This window comes from Tamandua tetradactyla, chromosome 26, assembly GCF_023851605.1.
Source record: "Tamandua tetradactyla isolate mTamTet1 chromosome 26, mTamTet1.pri, whole genome shotgun sequence".
Lineage (NCBI taxonomy): Eukaryota > Metazoa > Chordata > Mammalia > Pilosa > Myrmecophagidae > Tamandua > Tamandua tetradactyla.
In genome coordinates, this window is record NC_135352.1 from 31,557,691 (window position 1) to 31,577,916 (window position 20,226).

The 20,226-nt window shown below is 39.0% G+C and overlaps 1 protein-coding gene and 1 long non-coding RNA gene across 3 annotated transcripts in view; one reads left to right on the top strand and one right to left on the bottom strand.

Moving 5' to 3' along the window:
• The window catches only part of TENM3 (teneurin transmembrane protein 3), a 1,405,686-nt gene that overhangs the window by 1,244,144 nt on the left and 141,316 nt on the right, over positions 1 to 20,226 (bottom strand). The window lies entirely within an intron of this gene.
• Positions 8,448 to 20,226, top strand: part of LOC143669775 (uncharacterized) — a 32,866-nt gene continuing 21,087 nt past the window's right edge. Inside the window, exons 1-2 of the long non-coding RNA XR_013169050.1 lie at positions 8,448 to 8,504; positions 10,878 to 11,038. This is a non-coding gene — a long non-coding RNA (uncharacterized LOC143669775). The remainder of the gene's footprint in view (positions 8,505 to 10,877; positions 11,039 to 20,226) is intronic.

A 20,226-nucleotide genomic window follows, 5' to 3' on the forward strand; every position in this document is an offset into this window, starting at 1 on the left:
TGCCATGCATAAAGCACTCTTATGTTTCTGTTTGAATGCGCTTATCATTTTAGTGGAATTTCAAAATTCCGATGACAGAATCATAATATATGCTATATAGTAGGATACCTTGATTAAAAAATTATTGGGGAAAAATTTCCTTTCAATGTGAGCCTGGACAAGAGTTAGGGTGGGTGGAAGGTGCACTGTCTGTCAAGTAATGCAGGAGGCAGGGCATTGAGGAGGGAGCCGCACTGGGCGGGGCAGCCACGCTCTGGCTTGGACATTCTGCGGTGGGGACACTTGGATTTGTCACTATATGTGGCCTCCAGCAACCCCGACAAAAGCAGGGCCCTTCCAGGTGGGGCCTGAAGAAGGTAAACTGCAGCTGGAAGTGTGGGCTGGGTGCGGCTGGGGGAGAACTGAGGTGATTTTGGAGGAATGATGGAATTTTAAAAGTATCACCTCTACTAAGTTCTTTCACACTATGCATGTGAAACTTCTGATGAAGTGGATGCTTATTTGAATGCCTGTTTCTTAGTAGAGGACTCATTGTGTTCTAGGGAAGAGCACTTCAATACCTCAGCAAGGCTTCCCACCTTCTAATGAAGACTTAAGCCTATCAGGTCCAGGCAACTCAATGCTCTCACTGCAACAGCAATTTCTTGACGCAACTTGAAGCCATCTTTATTTCTAACCATCTTGTATGCAATTTATTAGTGATGGCAGGTTCTCTTCTGTAGTGGGCACTGAAAGCTCTGTGTTCTCTATGATACTGTTTCCAATGGGAATTAAGAATTTTTGAACACAGGGATTATGTCTTCATTCTTCTTTATCCTTTTCAAAGCAGCTGCAACAGTTCTTTGTCTGTAGTGGGTGCTCGATGGAAGGAGAGGACCACTTTAATATTTCATTATTTGTATGAGAGCCTACATAATTTTCACTGAAACTTTAAAGGAAAGACTCAGGGATCAATTTTCCATGCCCCCACTACTATATTTTCTCTCCTACTTGGCCGAACTTTTGCTCAAGATTGTGAGTTTCAAGAATGTGCTGATGTTACTTGTGTTGATTGCTCACGTGAGCCTGAACTAGCAAACGAGTCCTAACCTAAATGGCTAATGATAGCAATATTAAACATTTACATTACTCGCTAAGGCTTACAATTGTCTTACATATCCATTCCCTTATGTACACAGACATTCCTACAATACAATAATTGGTGTATTAGGGTCTTCAACTGGAGTTTTCCGCTCTCAAGTATCACACCATGATATATGCAAGATCAGCTGATTGTCTCAACAGAAAATCAAAAAGTTTTACTGCTTCATATAGAGTCAGTAAATGAATATTGCTATAATTTCAACAACGATGGCATTTTGTCATTAAGAGCCTCTTCATTTCCTAGGAGTTTCATGTTGAGTCATACAGATAGCTTGGTTATATCCCTAATAAATGTTTGGAGAGTGGCAGGAAATAGCCATTTCAGCAGGTGGTCCTGCACATATTTGCAGTTTCTGAACCTCCTTTAGGCAACACAGTTGAAGGCTGTATGATGAATGAGCAGCCACTGATTGGTCCTATTGTGCATTTGCGATTCTTTTTTTTTTTTTTTTATTTCTAACTTTAGTATGCGAAGATGCTGTTGGCGATCAAAAGCAGATATTTGGCACATGCACTAAGCTGAAATATAACAATGGCATGTGGTAATATGTTTGTTTGCTTGTTTATCTTCAGGATTCATCAGGGCTGATAGTAAGCTCTTATGGTAGTCCATGTGTCAAAAAAATAATAATAAGCTGGAGGTTAGAGATGTTCAGATTTTGTCCCGAAACACTGAACATCAGAAGTATAATACAAGCAACGCCTAGTATAATTTTCCACCTCTTTTATGCCCCCACCTCTTTTTTCCTTTGAAATCTGTTCCTGAGAGTAGATGACTTGCCGAGCATCACACAGATGGCATCTGGCAGATATTAGGAATATTTCAATTGCTGAGGATGTAGAATTTTCATTTCAAGTGTAGACTTAATATAAAACTTGTCACTAATGACTCAAAAAAGCCTTGGCATTCTGGTTCAAATGATGATTTGCAATACCTAATACTAACTACAATAAGGGAAAGATTCTCCAAAAGCAAGTAACTCAGTAAGAATCAGGCAAATAGAAATCAAGGCAACAATAAATGTCACTTTCCCTCCACTTGATTGGCAAAAAGTACTCAGCAAGGGACAGTGCGTAGTGAGTGACAGGGTTTGGATGAATGAAATCTCTTTTCTCTTGCTATGGGAGTATAATTTGATGCATCCACATTGGAAAACATTTCACATCGTAAAGCTGAGCATTTACATATCGCCCTGCCCAGCAATCGTTTAGTTGTGGTTGCTTTTCATTTTGCCGAAAAAGGACCATGCCCAGGAGAAGGGCTTGTTTACGCAGTGCTGCCCTTAAGATGAGTGGGATCTCTGCCTGGACCCCAACTTTAGAGGGTTCTGCAAATCACAAACATGTAAACAAAAAAGTCTATTTTTTTTATCACATAAGGACATTTTTGAAAGCTTGATAACTGAGCTAATGAGAATTATAGGACCCCTCCCCCAGTCCATCTGGGCCCCCACCCGCTGCATGTCTGAGAGTGTGAGCATGTGTGTGTGTGGCGGTGTGTTTGGGAGGTCCCAGCCTCAGCCCAGAAAGTCAGGACCATGCGTGGTTGCTCTGGCTTCAGATTTGCCACCCTAAATCCCCAATGACAGAGGCCAGGCAGATCAGTCACCTCGAAAACCGTGCATCACCTCCCTTTGGCTTGTGTAGAAGAGTTTTTTAAAATCTTGAGTCAGAGGACTTGGGGAAGGGTCTTGCCTGCCTTTGTTGAGAAGGAAGTATTGCTTAGACCCACTGGGGTTCAGACAGATCTAGTCCCCTCCCAAGAGCTCTGGCCCCAGATCTAATGTCCACCTCGGCTGCACCAACAGGTCTCAAAAGCATGGTGACATGGAGGCAGTAGGACTTCTTTAGCTTCCAGATCGGACTGAGGAGCAAGCTGCAGGGCCCGAGTGGGACCCTCGGTTGGCAGTGGGTATAGCTGGATGTATAACTTCCAATATGACACGAAAACTAGAGAAAGAACACAAAGAGAGAAGGTCCTGATGATCTGTCCTCTTGCCCCAGAGCACTCAAGCATAAGAAGTAGAGCTGGGTTCAGCATTATGTGCAACAGCAAACACTTGGGAATGACTCAAATGTCCTAGTGGAAGAACGGTTGGATTAACTGGGGATATACTTGTATCATGCAAGTACATGGAAGGCGGAATAATTGAACCAAAGCAAGAAGGCTGATGCGGGTTAATCTTGGCAACATAATTGGTGAAAAAATAAGTCCCACGAGATTATATGCACTATGACTTTGTAACCAATTCGTAAACAACTAAAACTAAAGCTGTGTGAATTTTAGTAACTCACATATGTGGGCTTGAAGAAAGAGGATGACACACACAAGATTCAGGAGAAAGGTTCCTCTGATCTGAGAACAGACAATGCAGGATAGGGAAGAGACCCATGGGCTGATGTAAGTTACTAAGCATGTTCTAGAGATGGGCTTGTGAGATGTGTCCACGGGGGATAATATTACAATAAATAAATGAATAAGGGAATACCTCCTGCAAGAAGGCTATAGGTGGCTGAAAGCTAGGAAGGCGTAATGAAGCAAGCATCATCTAATTTTGTGCACCTATGGTCAAAAAATTAAAACAGAATCAAAAAGAGCAATCACCTCCTTTTCTCAAGGGTTCTTTACCCAGAAAATCTAATCTTATTTTGTGCAAATAGTACACACTAAGTACCTTACAAAGACTTTTGCCCCAACAGAGTGAGTACTAAGGTGAAAAATGGGGAGCCCTATCAGTTACTGAATGCTGGACCAAATTATGCATCAAGCCACCAATGTTCAATGGTGGGAGAATATGTGAAACTTAATTTATAATTGATAAGCTGTGTTCAGTGTTGCTTCCGTTTTCTCATAATTGACCTGTGATAAAGGGCTAGATCACAGGATCTGTCATAGCCCTTGAAGATGCTTCTGTTTGTTCTCCTAAACCCTTGAGGTTACAGTGCCCCACTGTTGCTTTCTGTATCATTTTTGAAGGTGGCACCTATAATTACAGTGTACATCACTGGGACCTTCTCTCTTTGTGCCCTATCTCTGTGGTATGTGTGTAATGGAGGGAAATTTGTGCACTCGTTCAGTCGGGATGCCTTGAGATAATGGGGCCTTGGGGCACGGCATCTCTGCTCAGTGTGATTCCTTCATTCTCTCTTAACTTAGTAGGAATCTTTTACTTGTGTGTTTGTTAGTACTTGGGGATAACTAGGTATTTTTGCCCCTGCCTGGATTTTGCACAACCTTTCACCTTATTTGTCAGTTTCTACCTTAGTCACTGAGGAAATGGAGCTCAATGAAAAGCTTCAGGTAGTTAAGTGTCAACTGGTTAATAAAAACACTTAAAAAAAAAAAGAGCAATTCATGTAAAAGGAGACATAGAAAAATCTGCTTTTATCTCAATTTGTACCGTGGGCATAATGAGATGACAATACACACATTTCAAAAACCCGCATAGTTAAAAATCAGTGCTATAAGGTCTTATTTTCATAACTTCAAAAATTGGAACTTGTCTTGAATTAAGAAGCAAATAATTATTCCCTTTACACTCATATTCTCATGCTGGTCAGAATTCCATGGTTGTTCTATTGCAGATGCAATCTTTTCCACTTACATAGCCTTCTTAATTTTTCTTCTTTATGCTTGTTTAGTGCTAAAAGCAAGATAGGTTATATTGGCCTTTTGGTGATGGAATAAATGGAACTGCAGCAAGGCTAAAATCTTTAGTCTCAATTTCAGGTGTTCATTTTGTCGAGCCATTTTGTTGTTGTATCATACAAAGCAATAAAATGCTTAGCTTTCAGAAAAACATTCTTAATACAAAAAAAATCTCTAATGAGTACCTTAGGCTTTCTTCTATTTAATGATAGCGGAAGAATCTCTGTTAGTACATTAGCAAAAGGTCACTGGTACCCTCCAGAGCATACCTTTGCCAGCTGCCCACAGAGAAGAGTGGGAAGCTGGCGGCCAACCCTTGTGCCTGACTGCTGTAGATTACCATATCATTCTTAAGGTGATGCCCATTTAGGGGGTGCCAGAAACATAACCTTCCAGAACAGCTCTCTATCTGGGATGGGAAAAGCAGAAGGATTTTTCTTTCTGTGAACTTTTATGGCAAGTTGCAATTGAATTATTGATCTATAAAACTGTTTAGAACTTAGAAACATTCTGGACTTCACTGTATATGCTAATCAGAACTACAGCTTTAGCTCTTCCTGGTGTGTTTCAACCCGACAGGAACACTGACTTATCGGGGGAACCAATGGGAAGCTATTTTATGACACTCTTTCTCCAGGGAGACTCAGTGGTATATCACTTAGGCGATATGTGACATACTGAAGTATTTTATTGGCATCTGTTAAGGAATATTTAAATGGGATTAAAATGTAACCCTAGGTAAAATGACACTTAAAAAGAGAAAAGAAAAAGAAAAAAATGTATCGTCAACAGGCATACATTTTAATAAAGATATAGATATGGTAGCAAATAAAAGGTAAAGAGGAACACAATATAAACAGGAGTGGCAATGTCTTCTTCTATCCCTAAAGGGTGAAGTCCTAACGGTCATGTATTCCTGAGTTTAAATCTAGTACCATGCTTATACCTTGTTAGAAACAGTTCACGGAAGGCTTAAAGTGGGTAACTACCATCACATGACTTTAATCACTGAATAAAAAAGATTGGATCTAATTTTTTATCCTAAATAAATGAATAGGTTTTTCGTTTGCTTAAGAACATACCATTCTTTGGCACAAAGACCAGTGTGGTTTTAATTTTAGGTGCCTTACTCATCTAATAATACAATTTCATAGGCACATGTTAATAGAACTGTATAAACATTGTATCTATGAAATTCTGATTTTTAAAAAAACTTTTTATTAGCTACAAATTAAAGGGTAATCATTAATTGTGGTCAGGGGTCATGGACTTAACACTCAGGTTCCATAAATGAATGAAAGTCATAGTAAGTATAGGTTTTTAATGATGTAAGTAGCAGGGACCTGTGGGCAGCTCCTGTACTCTTCCTTATTGTGGTTCAGGGGAAATGCAGACCTAGTGCTGCCAGATGTTCAAGATATTTAAAGAGCCCAGGAACTTGGACTTCTAGGAGAGGTCTTGCTATTTTAAGAAATGATTCATTAAACAACAAACCATGCCAGCTCGTCACAACACATCTGTAGACCAAATATTACAGCACTTCTATATCAGATTAGGAGAAGATTTTTGCCATGTGATATAAAAATATATATTTATTTATAAATAAATAGTTATGCTCTCTTTAAAACAATACATGTGTTTATTTTTTAGTCTACAGAAATAAGCAATCACTAATTTTTATTAAGTGTGTGCTCTGTACCAGGAACTGGCCCTATGGGTTGGAGATAAAGGAATGAATGAGATAAAGTGTATCCCTTCAAGATACTTATAATCTAGTGAGTCGGGACAATAAAAACCATAAAGACAAAACAATAATGGAGAAATTTCCAATACTCCTAAATGCAAAGAAAACATAAAATTAAGAGACATGATCAAGTGCCTTGAGAAGGGGCAGTCGGCCTTGGATGGCCAGGAAGGGCCCCTTTAAGCAGTGGTATCTGAACTGAGACTTGTATGATTGTATGGATTGTCATGCCATGATCTGAGAAAACAGAGTTAAACCACTGTGAGTGAGCATGGCAAATGAGGAGGAAAGAGTAGGGAATAAATTTCGAGAGGAAGACCAGGACGGGATCTTGCAGGCTCCTATTAAACCAGTGCTTTCTAAACTTTAAAACACAAATGCATCACTTGGTGATCTTGTTAAAACCCAAAGTTTAATTCACTATGCCTGAGGGTCCACAGTTCTTACAAGCTTCCATGTGAAACCCATATTACTGATCCTCTCACCAATTTTGGATTGCAAAGCTTTAAACAATGGGGAGGCGTTTGGATTTAATTCTAGTTATAATGGCAAACCATGGAGCGTAAAGCTGTGGGTGAAGTGGGTTTATAGAAGGACAGAGAAAGCTGGTAAGACCAGTGGTTCAAAAGAGAGATTATGGTGTCTTGGTCTCCAAGGGGAGAGGCAGTATGACATATTTTGAATTGGGCTTTTCTGATAAACTGAACTATAAAAGAAAGACAGAATCACGTTGGAAATGTAGGATTTTGTCCTTGTGACTAGAAGGAGAATTTTGGAACCAGTATTGTTGATGGAGAAAACCTGGAGTGGAGATATCACGTAGGTGGCTTGTGTTTGGCAGAAACAGTAGCTCTGTGCAGCTGTGTTAAGTTTTAAGTACCTAATGGATATTAAGTGGAAATATCTAGAAGGCAGCTACCTTCTGTAGTTTAGGGGATAGGTCAGGACTAAAGGAATAGATTTGAGTGTCTTCAGCATGTTGGTGGCATACAAAACCATGGGACTGGAAATAGATGATTTATGTAAGAGACAGAGATGGTAAAGGAAAAATGACCCAGGAGAGTTTGGGGGTTCCCCAATACTGAGAGATCTGGCAGTTGAAGATGACCCAGAAAGGAGACTGGGAGAAATGAGCAGTGAGACAGAAAGAAAATAGGAGGATATTAAGTCTAGAGCTCCTAGAAAAGAAACTACTTCAAGAAGGGGTGAACTAATGCTGCCAAAAGGCAAAAGAATATAAAACTGGAGAAATGAGTATGGATGTGATGAGATCTTTATTTTTTAGAAAACAAATCAAGTGTAACTTTCAAAAAGTATTAACTGTTTTATTCCTAAACACATATTACAGATTTTTTTTGGCAAAATAAAATAGACAATTTCAACTGCGTAACGATGAAAACCTTACATTTAGGGTCATAACAATAATTCACACTTTACCTTATCCATCATGCTGATTCACAGTTTATAAAAGAAATGGTGTTTTTCTATTTTCGAATTGTTACATGATTTCTCAATTTAGAATGAATCCATCAGAAGGATTCTTTCTACACCTGGAAGCAGCTATCTTATTAGGCTGATTTTCAGTTCCATATTTGCAGAGAAATGGAGGCATCAAAGTGGCTGCCACCGATTTCATTACTTAAAATAAACAAAAACAAAAACAAAAAACAAGCTTCCTTCAGAGTTTACTCATATCCTCTGTATTTATTGAATGACCATTGTTGAGATTGCTTGAAGATGGCTGTTATCATAATAAACTCCTATTCAATACTTAATGCAACCCAAATAAAAACTAGAAAGAAATTATTAGTTATTGTTTATCTTGTTTTCCCTGGCTTCAATGATCACATCCATATGAACTGCCTGAAACTGTACCCCCAGCTGTGAGCTTCCTTCCCACTTTCTTATGACCTCACAATGGCCTCCTGACAGGACCAGGCTAAGAAAAGTTTAAGATCCCCTTCCCATGTAAGTAATTCAAAAGAAAAACAGTGTTTAAGTATAGAGTAACAACCAAGTTCTGCTTTTTTTTCCCTTGATTTTCAATATTTTTAAAACAAGTACAAGACATTATATTTTCAGAAAAATGTCTTTGTGTTCATGCTTAAAAAGGTATTTATACAGTGATGCGTACTGCATATTTCCATTGTGAGGTTTGGCCATCCATGCAAGAGCAACATATCCCAAGCGTACTTACCAATTCTTCCTAGCAAAACCTAATCTAGGCTTGATGCATATAAAAAGAGATGGTGCCTGTAGAGCAGTGGTTCTTATGCTACTTTAGGGGGAATCTTTCTTTGAAAAGAGGATGAAACCCATAGAACTGTAATGAAATACACACTAATATAGATTCAAATATCTTACCCAACTTTATTTTTTATTTAATTTTTTTGTTGTTTTCTATATGCCTGGGGTCATATTTCATTCTCTTTCCATGTGAGTATCCTGTCATCACAGCACCATTTGTTGAATTTTTGTTTGTTGATTTGTTTTCTTTGTTTGCTTGTTTGTTTGTTTGGGAAGTGCATGGGCTGGGAATTGAACCCAGATCTCCCGCATGGCAGGCGAGAATTCTACTAGTGAACTACCCTTGCACCCCCCTAGCTTTATTTTATATAAAAATAAATTATATATAAAATAATGTGCTCCACATTTATTTTTCACTAGAAAGCTACATTATAAAAGCCTACGAAGCATCAGGTCACTTTCATTCTTGATTTGTCATCATGTTCATTTATGAATCAGAAAATGGAAATGGCTCCAAACAGTGCAACCAAAACAAAGCAAGCTTTAATTCTGTTCAAAGCAGCTTTCTAATGAAGAGGCTTATTGTTTGGTTTGTCTAAGAAGTGACTGTGACATATCTAGTAATGGCTGCATTACAGTTGAAAGTCAATTGATTGAGGGGTTTGGCTTTGATAGAAAAAAATGAAGAAAATTTGAACTTACAAAGGAATGTGGTAGCAAATAGAATCCAAATTTCTATGGCTTACTCTGTCATATGAGGCATAGGTTTGTCAAGGAACACAAAAGCCAGATCCCACCATTTCCTTTATATCCATGTCAAAGAAGGCATTGTGGTAAGAGCGGAATCATTGAGACCATCTGTGTTAACAGCAAAAGGATTAGGATTCTGCGTTTCAATTTTAAAGCCTTCTGGGCAGAAGTAACCTTCAGAAAGGTTGTGCTGACTTCTGCCTGCTGAGAGACTAAAAGGCCAGGTTACTCTTGACGTGAGTCTCCAGGAAAGGTTCCTCCTCTGTGAAAACTTTGCATTCTTCTTCTCCACTTCCTGTCTCTCCTTCCAGAGAGGCAGCCCAGACCCAAAAAGAAAAATGAGTAGATTTTTCAGAAGAATCCAAAATAACAAGTTCAGAGACGTGAATCCAAGTTTTACTTCATTCACAGAGCTGAAATGATCAGCCAAAGTGGCCAAGTTAGGAGCCAACGCGTTCCTGTCAGACTGTTCTGAGAAGGGGCTTCCTTTTCTCTGAAAACAAACAGAACTTCTCCCTGTTGTTGTCATGGGCTTTGAAATTCATCCTCTGGAAAGCAACCTTGTGCTGTATTTCAAGATCAGGCTTTTGTATTGTGGTGAACGAGATTTTGGGTAAGTTCCAGCCCCTTGAAACTTGCTCTTATGAAAAAGAGCCCAGCGGTCTGCTTTATTTGAGGAGGAACGGATAACGGCATTTCTTGAGATTTGTTGGCTTTATGTGTGTGTTTTAAACAGCTTTATTAAGGTATAATGGATATTCAGTAAGCTGCATATATTTAAAATATGCAATCTGATCAATTTTGACAAATGTATACACCCATAAAACCATTATCCCAATCAAAACAGTGAACATATCACCCCCCCCCCCCCCCAAAGCTTCCTCATGCCCCTTTGTAATTTTTCCCTCCCATGTTTTTCAAATCCATTCTCCTAGGCAACCATGAATCTGCTTCCTGTCACTACAAACTTCTGTCACTATAGATCTGCATCTCACAGATCTTTCTATAAATGGGTTCATACAATATATATTCTTTTGCATCTGGCTTCTTTCATTCAGCGTAATTATTTTGAGCTTCATTCACGTTGTTGCATGTATCAAGAGTTCAGTTCTTTTTCTTACTGAGAAGCATTCCAGAATATTCATTTGTATCCCATAACCATTGCTGATCCATTCATATACTGATGGACACTGGGGATATATCCACTTTGGGTCTGTTACAAATAAAGCTTCTATGAACATTCTTACACAAGTCTTTGTATGGACACATGCTTTCATTTCTCTGGGGTAAACACAGGAGTAGAATGACTGGGTCAAAGTGCAAGCATTTTTTTTTTTAATGCAGAGAAACAGTTTATTCACTATGTTTGCTGACTGCTGCTCACCTTGTCTAAGTCCCATGGACCAACCCCGAGGTGTCCTCCCCCAGCCTGAGAGAAGGCACTGCAACAGCAGGAGAGAGGGGCTGCTGCAAACACCGCCCCCATCCCATCCGCAACGTAACAGGTGAGGAGCAGGAACCACCCAGCACCGGTTTCCTCCACTGTCCTGGCTCCTCGAGTATTTTAAGGAGCTGGCTGGGGGTAAGCATATGTTTTAACCTCTGCTAAACTTCCAAACTATTGGATGTATGTGTACCATTTACATTCCCATCAGCAGTGTTGGAGAGTTCCAGTTGTTAGCACGTTCCCGTCAATAGTTGGTGTTCTAGTTTGCAAGCTGCCGGAATGCGATATAACGGAAACAGGACAGCTTTGAAAAAGGGGAATTTATTAAGCTGCTACTTTACAGTTCTAAGGCCGTGAAAATATTTCAACTGGAAAGGCACATGGCAAACATGGCAACATCTGCTAGCTTTCTCTCTAGGCTTTGTGTTTCATGAAACTCCCCTGGGGGCGTTTTCTTCTTCATTTCCAGAGGTCTCTGGCTGCATGGGCTCTAAAACTTCTTCCAAAATGGTTCCCTCTTAAAGGGCTCCAGTAAGCAACTCCACCTTGAATGGGTAGAGACACATCTCCATGGAAACCATCTAGTCAAAACTTACCACCCACAATTGGGTGGGGCACATCTCCATGGAAACAAAAAGATCCCATCCAGCAATATTGAATGAGGATTAAAGGACATTGGTTTTCTGGGGTACACAACACATTCAAACTGGCATACTTAGGATAGTGAATCTTCTTAATGTTGGAGATTTTAATAGGCATATGGTGTTCTCATTGTTTAAATCTTTGGCTTTACGTTTTGATCGGCAAGAACTTTGTAGCACAAGCTACATTGAGAATTTGGTATTCCGACATGTCTCTCAACACAAATTAACCAAAGGTTGCATGTGATTCATTGCACTGTTTCACTTTGATACTGCCCTGCATGATAGAGGCTTGATGTACACAAAAAGAAATGTCAATAATTATAAAGGTAGGTTACTCATATCAAAGGTTAAATATTTCAGACATCAGAGCATAGTGATAACAGTGTGTATTACCTGCTCAGCTACTTGCATCCCTATCCTTGTTTGAAGTTAAACAATTTCTTCGAAAATCAAACAAAATTATTTATCATCATTGACATTGTTTTGTAGATTTCCCCCACAGAACTCATTTCCAGAAGTACAAGGAAAGAAATAAAAGAAATTGAAAATCCCATTCAAATACACTCTGAAATTCTTCTACAGACTCTCTGTTGAAGGATCCCTGCTCTAGACCTCCACATTTTCATCTGTTGGAGAGGGAATTACTCTGTTCCTCTCTACTTCTTCTTTAATGGCTCCTTTCAAAAGAGAAGGAGTTGATTATCTGGTCGGTCAGAAACTAAACATTTATGGGATCCCATTTTATTAGTGGGTGGTGCCACTATTCATTAAAGGACAGTGTCCCCTCTCCCCTGAAAGGCACCTTAGCTTTCCTTCCTTACTCCTTGCCTCTCAGCATAGAATTGCCATGCGCTTCTATTCTAATTTAAGCATCTGTATATGGGTAGGTCAATCAGACAGGAGTTTGTTCTCTCCATCTGAGAGGCTTAGAGCCTTAGATTATGGGAAGGGAGAAAGAAGGTTCTGGTTAGGGCTCTTGGCCTGAACTGGGTTTTTCACTGACCCTTTTTCCAGGAAGCACTGTTTTTGTGGGTATCAGGACCTTGAGGAGCTTTTCATGAAGTGGTACTTCTTTCCCTTTCTATTTTGCTCATGATATGTGGTTTCTTGTTCAACAACCGTAGAAATAAAAAAGGGTTACATGAAAGGATTTGGAGGTATGAATCAAAATGATCTCTTTCAATGATACTTAAAGGTTAGAATTATAATTAATTAATTAAACACCTCTGTTTTAGTCATAATATTCTACCCAACCTTACCCTTTCATGCCCCCCAATCCAGGTCTTCACTACACCATACCCTGACAATCACAATTATGTCACCATTCAGTCATTCCCCTAAAGTCTATATATTATAGATAACATGCAGTGCTCTCTAAAAAAAACAGGCAACAAGTAATCACATTGAACATAAATCATATGGGATATAACAATATCTGCAAAGACTAGCCCTAAAGTAGTTTATAAACCAAAGCTGCAGAAATGATCTAGAGTTATGAGTCAGCAGAACTCACAGTAATAAGGTGAAAGTGTGATTGTACATGTGAGGCCCCGAATGAGGGAAATGCCCACAAAGTTATTTACTGAAAATGCCCTATCAAAGTTTCAGTGACTGAGAGATTTCAAATAGAGTCAAGAATTTATTCTAGAGGTTATTCTTATGGAATATATAGATATCCCTTTTAAGTTTTTAGTGTATTGAGTAGCTAGAGGGAAATACCCGAAACTGTTGAAGTGTAATCCAATGGCCTTGATTCCTGAAGATTGAACAAATATAAGGCTTTGAAGGTGTGTTCCTGTGATTTTGAAAACCCTTTGACTGACACTCCCTTTATCCAGTGTATAGACAAATGAGTAATTTTAAAAAAAGACAAAAAATAAATAAACAAAAGGGGGAGAGAGGGTATATAGGATGCTTTGGGCATTCGTTCTTGCGTTTATTTCTATTTTTCTTTAAAAACATCTTTTTTGGATTAATGAAGATGTTCAAATATAGATCGTGATGTTGAATGCACAGCTATATGACAATACTGTGAACCACTTACTTGAGATGATTACATGGCATGTGAATATATAATATATCTCAATAAAAAGGAAAAATATGCCCCTATTAAGTTTAGTTAGTCCAGCCTCCTTTTTCAAGACAGATTACCACCAAAATCATTTAAGACAGATGGCTGCCTCTATTTTTAAAATGTTCTAGAGTTGATGAATTCACAAGCTCCTTTGGTAGTCTGTTTTAGCGTTTAATCACTCTTACACTCAAGACGATCTTCCTTATGTCTAATATATGATGTCTAAATAATGAAATACACTGAGTAGAATAAGGAGGATAATTTTAACTCTCATGGCTACTAGAAGTTGAGACCTCAACAGTTTTCAGTGAGACATATGGTTCAATTCTCCTCTACGTGGGGTCGACAACTCCAGTCCTGACCTCTTATCCTCCTTATAAGTCTCTAATTCTTACTTTCCCCAGGCTATCATCAACTGAATAACCTTCAGACACTTGAAAATTAAACTAATCGCAATAGGGTAATTTCATTTCCTAAAAAAAAAAAAATGCTGTTTCCTTGAATTTGTAATGTACAGTCAACTTTTTCTTCTCAATTGTTTTTGCTCCCTCTCCTTCATTTCCAACACAAAATGGAACAAAATTGTTCAATCAACCTATTCATTTGTCAATAGCATTTTTAAAAGCAGAAATGGTTGTAGTCTTGGTGATGAGTCTAGGGATTTCACTCCTAAACTATTCATGCTATAGCTGCTAGTTGGAATCCCTTCCCTTCCCAAATCTAGAAGTTGATGAACCTCTTCTACATCACAGGATTTGGGGTCCCATGGACAACATTCTGAAAAATGTGATTATATATAATTTTCCTTGTCTTCCAGCATCACTTCAGGCAAAGGACCTTTCCCAAGTACCTAAGAGTAGTGTTATGTTTTTCTTCCTAAATTCCCTTTAGGTGATGTAACTGAGAAATCAGGATTTAAGGGATGATTTTGATTACTGAATCATTATACAGATATTCCTTTTTGCTCTGGTATTTTGAAGGAGACACAGGGAAATACCTCAAATCCCTAAACTATAATTCAGCTGTCCTGATATCTGAAATGATTGTAAAGCCCTTATCTTGTGCCTTTGTGACTATAAGAGCTGTTACTCCTTTTATCTGGTCATTTTCTTGTAGGGTAAAGGCCTTAATGCTAATGAAGAATTTGAATTCAGCCATTGACTAGTTTCAGTTGCTTACATTTATATATCCTATCAGATGGACTTTTGCTAGTGAAAGGTAACTTGTCCCCCCTCCTTTCAGCTTACACTTTTAGTGTTGAGATGGTAGCTCTGCCTCCCCTTCTTTCCATTCTCCTATAGAAATGACAATAACACTGTCTCCTTTTCTGCTTTGAACTTGTTATCTGAAATGATCTCATCTCCCCTTGCTAAAATCCATAAAAACTTTGAACCCTAAACTTGGAGAGACAGATTATGGGGCGCTAGGCCATCTGCTCTCCTACTATGTGCCTAGTAATAAACTCTTTCTGTCTTCAAAATCCCAGTATCTCAGGAATTAGTTGTTGAGCACGTTGGGCCTTTGTCCTGTAACAGTGTCAGGGAATCCTTTCAAAAGGATTTAGAAACGATGACATGTTAGGAGCTACAGCTCTAGGAGTACCCTTCCAGGGCTCCATGAATTTTAAATGTGTTTGATGTGAGGGAGGGATGCCTTCCAGGAGGCTTCAATTCACATTACATCATGGTGCATTCTCTCAGGGCAGTGGCCCATGGCAACCAGATACACTCCTGCAGAAACCGCAGGCACAGGCATGGATGCCCGAACTCTCCACGGCTCACTTGCCTCCAACAGTGGGCCGTCCCTCTCCTCCCAATCTGCAGGCCCACTTTCTTCCTTCTATTTGGAGATGGTCAAAAACCAGAGTCACTGCACCAGGCCAGGCAGTGAATCCTTCCCACTTTCCTCACAATGAAGGATCCCAGTACACATGAGATGACAAAATCTGATCTTGAGAGTGCTATTTAGGGCGATGGCTTTCTCTTAGAATAGGGATCTACAGCAAAGTTTCTAATGCCATTGAAACAAGTGGGAATAAAACTAAATGCAAGATATAAAAAATGTTCAGCTTTCAAATGAGTAATTGAGGGGCAGAGTAGCTTGTGGTTAAGAGCAGGGTCCCAGGGTGGAAATGGCTCTGTTTTACTCCGCATCCTTCCAATTACTGGTAGTCAGCCTTGGGCACATCGCTACCTTCTCAGTCCAAGTTTCTTTATTTGTAAAATGGAGAGAGTACTGACTGCTTGGGATTGTTGGTAGGCTTAAATCTCAGGCACAAAGGAAGCACTATGTAAGTGTTAATTACGGATACTCAGTAGCAGGTCCAGGCTACATTTTCCAGACTTTTTGCCACTGAAGAGAAGGACAGGGTAGGTTGCTTTTCCTCCAGGATAGGAGTGCAATGGAGAAATTAAGACTTAACAAATGATTATAATTATTGACTCATTCTATAGGTGTTTTTCTATCTCTATTGTAGAATAGGCAGAACTTAATACATGAAATTATTGAAACTCAACTAGTCTCAGCCATGTTTACAGTTACTATGTAATGGACCTTCTAAGCCTGGTCTCAGACCATGTATACTTACTATGGTAACAACTCCATGCCCCCTTGCTTGAATCCATAAAAACCCTGAACTCTGTAGACTCCCAGAGACAGAGTTTTGCGAAACGCCATCTGATCTCCTGCTTCACAAGAAGCAATAAACTCTTTCTCTCTTTGAAACCCCAGTGTCAGGGTTTGGCTGTTGTGCACCTTGGGCAGAAAACCTACAGCTTCTGTTCGGTGTCAGGAGCGCCGTCTGCATGTCCAGGGACCAGGGAGAGGGAGAGAAAAGGTGCCCAGCACTGAGCGTGGTGCCTGGAAATGAATAAATGATGGCTAAATTTGTGAAACTGATAAGGGATTGTTTTCCCACAGCTATAGGAATCAGGAGAGGGTGTAGGAGTCTAAAAGAACATTAGAGAGAAAGAGAGAGAATGTGATGTTAATTATGTTGACCTAGAAATCTTTTATTTATGTATTAATAAGAAGGCATAGTTTACTGGCTGGGCAAGGATGGAGGAAAAAAGCAGAAAAGGAAAAGCAATATAGTGGGAGATAACAGGGAGAGGTAGTATTCATTTATCTTAGTAAATGCAGATAAGAAGAATATGGAAGAGGGCAGTTAAGTTGAGTCCATTAATGCGGTAATGACTGATAACAGCTTAACATACCACACTTTGTTAAGATGCTTAAGGAATTCCTTTTCAGGGAAAAGGATAGTGTATTGTTTTTCTTAACGAGGAAACTTTCAGGACTTGACCTTGGATTTGTGTAGAGGCTGTCCCAGGGTGTTGCATTTTTCTTGATCGTGATGAACAGATTTACCCAAAATTTGCACCTTACTGTAGCTCTCCTGTTCTGCTTGGGCTCCTCGTCCACGTTAGTGCTGACAATAATGATATGAAGTACATATTACTGGGATTCTACTTTTACAGGGGAGGAAACAGATACAATCATGATCTGAGGGAATTCCAGGATTTCCTGGGGTCTCTGAACACATTCCTTTAAAGGCTAAGGATATTCTTTTGCATTTTTCGGTCTTGACTATGTGTGAACCCCAAGACATTTACACAAAGGATCTGCCTATCAGGAAAATATTTAAAAACCCATTCGCCTCCGAAGATGATATGTCAAACAAATTATGGCGGCGGGGGTGTGTGTGGGGGAAGTTCAAGTCTCTTTTCCACTGAGTAAAAGCAAAGGAATGATTACTTTCCAATTCCTCTAAGATAAATCTTCATCTAAGCCCTGCATTCTAATGATTAAAGCAAAGGACTGGAAGCCCTTTGTTTTTTCCTGATTTCTAATTCTTGCTTAGACTCCAACCCTCTATCTGACCCAAAGTTACTCCTTGCTAAGTAAACGTGTATTTAACATGTCCTTTTAAAAAATTATCGCATTCAAAGCCACAAAGCACCTTGTATTTGATTCACAGATGGACCATCTATTTGACCCAAAGGCCTCTCTGGCCTTCAATTAATGGGACAACTGAACAAAAAGTAGAACCTCCCAGAAAAATAAGAAAAATCTAAGCTGGGTTACCATTTGCATGAATAGATGGAAAAGTACATAGGAGAAGCAGAAAATATAAAAGAAGTGAAATAAAGATTTCTAATGGGTCGAGTGTGGTTTATAGAGGCCAAATAAACTGTCCTGCTGACAACAAATACTTGATTAAAAGAGTCTTAGGCATTTGATTGAAATGCGCTCGTTTGCTAGTTAGTTTTCTAAAGTTAATGCCGTTTCTTCTGCATTGCATTATTTTAGTCCCGTTTAAATAATAATTTAAAAAGGAAAACAAATGAAAAGCACAGGACCAAGTGCCCTTTTGCCTTGCTGGAGGGATAATACAATGCGAAATAATCTCATTTTTTAGTCTATCATCACATTTAAAATAGAGTTTTCTCCCCACATTAAATTAACCTACATGTCCTAGTAGTTCAATGACTTTTCTTGTTTGTCTTTGGATTTCTTTCCCGCAAACATTTTGCCTGATGGATGAATATACAAACAACGTCAAAAGCTTCAGGCTGTGATATACAAATAAGGAAAACAAATTAGAGATAATGCAAAGTCGAATCAAATTCACAGGCTCCAGTTGTTTTCTCTGCATACTTAATGTGGTCTCTCGTTGTTGAAAACTGTAAATAATAATGATTTTATTTTTTTAATTGAGTCCATCTGTGAATCAAATACAAGGTGCTTTGTGGCTTTCAATGCAATAAATTTTTAAAAAGACATGTGAAATACACGTTTACTTAGCAAATTCTAATACTTTTTCTTGCTACATGGAAATGCTGCAAAGTTAGTTAGGGAACAAATCACCTATAATGGAGACCCTTGTTTGGGTAAATAATTAGATGATGGAAAGAAGGAGGAATTTTTAACCACTGAATATATTTCTTTTGTGTCACTCCCTTAATTGAATGGTATGAGGATTCATACTCCTTAGCTTTAAAGCATCCCAATAGATTAATCAATCTAATAATAATGCCAAAATCAACCTATGCTTTATGCCCTTACTTTCTGCTGCTAAATATATAGCCGGTTATATTCAATGGAAAAGTTTTCATTAGCACCTAAGTGTGTGTTTACTGCTGTCATTCCTAATGAAAAGGGAGGCATAAATACAATTGTTTAAATAAAAAGTTATGCTTTTTTTTTTAATTAGAAGACAAGTATTGTTAGAGGAAGAAAAATTTGGATGAAATTTTAAGATCTGGAGATGTACTCATCTAGACTTCCCTAATTTAGGGTCAGGATTAAAACAGAAGCATTAAGCTTTCTACATTAATTTAAAACGTTTGTTTAAATAATTGGATATTTCAAAGGGGGATGAAATTCTATCCACTGAATGTATTTAGTTTACATCATTCCTGATATTTAAAGGTAGGATGATTCATAGAGCTAGAAAATAGGAATAATAATACCACAGTTGACAGTAAAAAGGGTTAGTGGGAGGTGGGGTGCCGGATTAGGCACTCTATAATCACCATCAGTCATTCCCACCCCACCTCGCTATTCAACATGGACAATCGCTCTCCTAAAGCACAAGTGAGGAGACCTAAACACACAGTCGTGGAGAGAGCAGAACAATTATGATACGACCGTCATCGACATCAAGAGTAAACACTGACGTTGGGACTAAGAAATGAGAAACGGACCTCCTAGCAGCAAGGTTGAAGGAACAGAGTTGGAAGACATAGCAAAGGCTTCCTCAGGAGTTGACATCTGAAGTCACAGGTGACTAGCTTCATACCTCCTTCACATGCAACCTGAGGTCTCCTGGCTTTGTCAGTGCAGAGTTGAAGCACTGAGGAAAATAAAATCAACCTGACCCACCTTTGTGCAGGATCCTTTGGTAGGAAAGTAAGATGCAAGTGTCCCTCCTCTGGTCTCTTTCTTTCTTCTTCATTTTTGGTAGCGAAATATCGCCTGTATGGGCAGGCCACGGTGGCTCAGCAGGCAAGAATGCTTGCCTGCCATGCCAGAGGACCAAGGTTCGATTCCTGGTGCCTGCTCATGTAAAAAAAAAAAGATATCGCCTATAATTCTTTCAACAAATATTTATTGAGTGCATATTAAGGTGAGCCATTAATGTAATGTACTTGATGCTGGGAAATAATGGAAAGCAAAACAGCAGCACTCCCTACCTACAAGGAGCTTAGAGTAGTGAGGAAACAGATCATAATCACATAAACCTTTATAAGCTGAAAAATCCTTTAAAAGGGGTGATGAGGGTGTATAACAAGGGAAACTGATCTATGCTAAAGGAGTAGGAAAAACTTCCTGGGGGAATTTGAGTTTTGAGTTCAGAACACGCACAAAGTCTGTTTCTGTAATCTGTATTGGGGGTAGCTGGAGAGGACTACAAGGGATTAGGACTAAATGAAGAGAATTACACAAACGGGATTTTGTGAATGTCAGAAAGTTTTGAAAGGACATACATAGTTAATGACGGGGTATGAATGAATTTCTGAAATA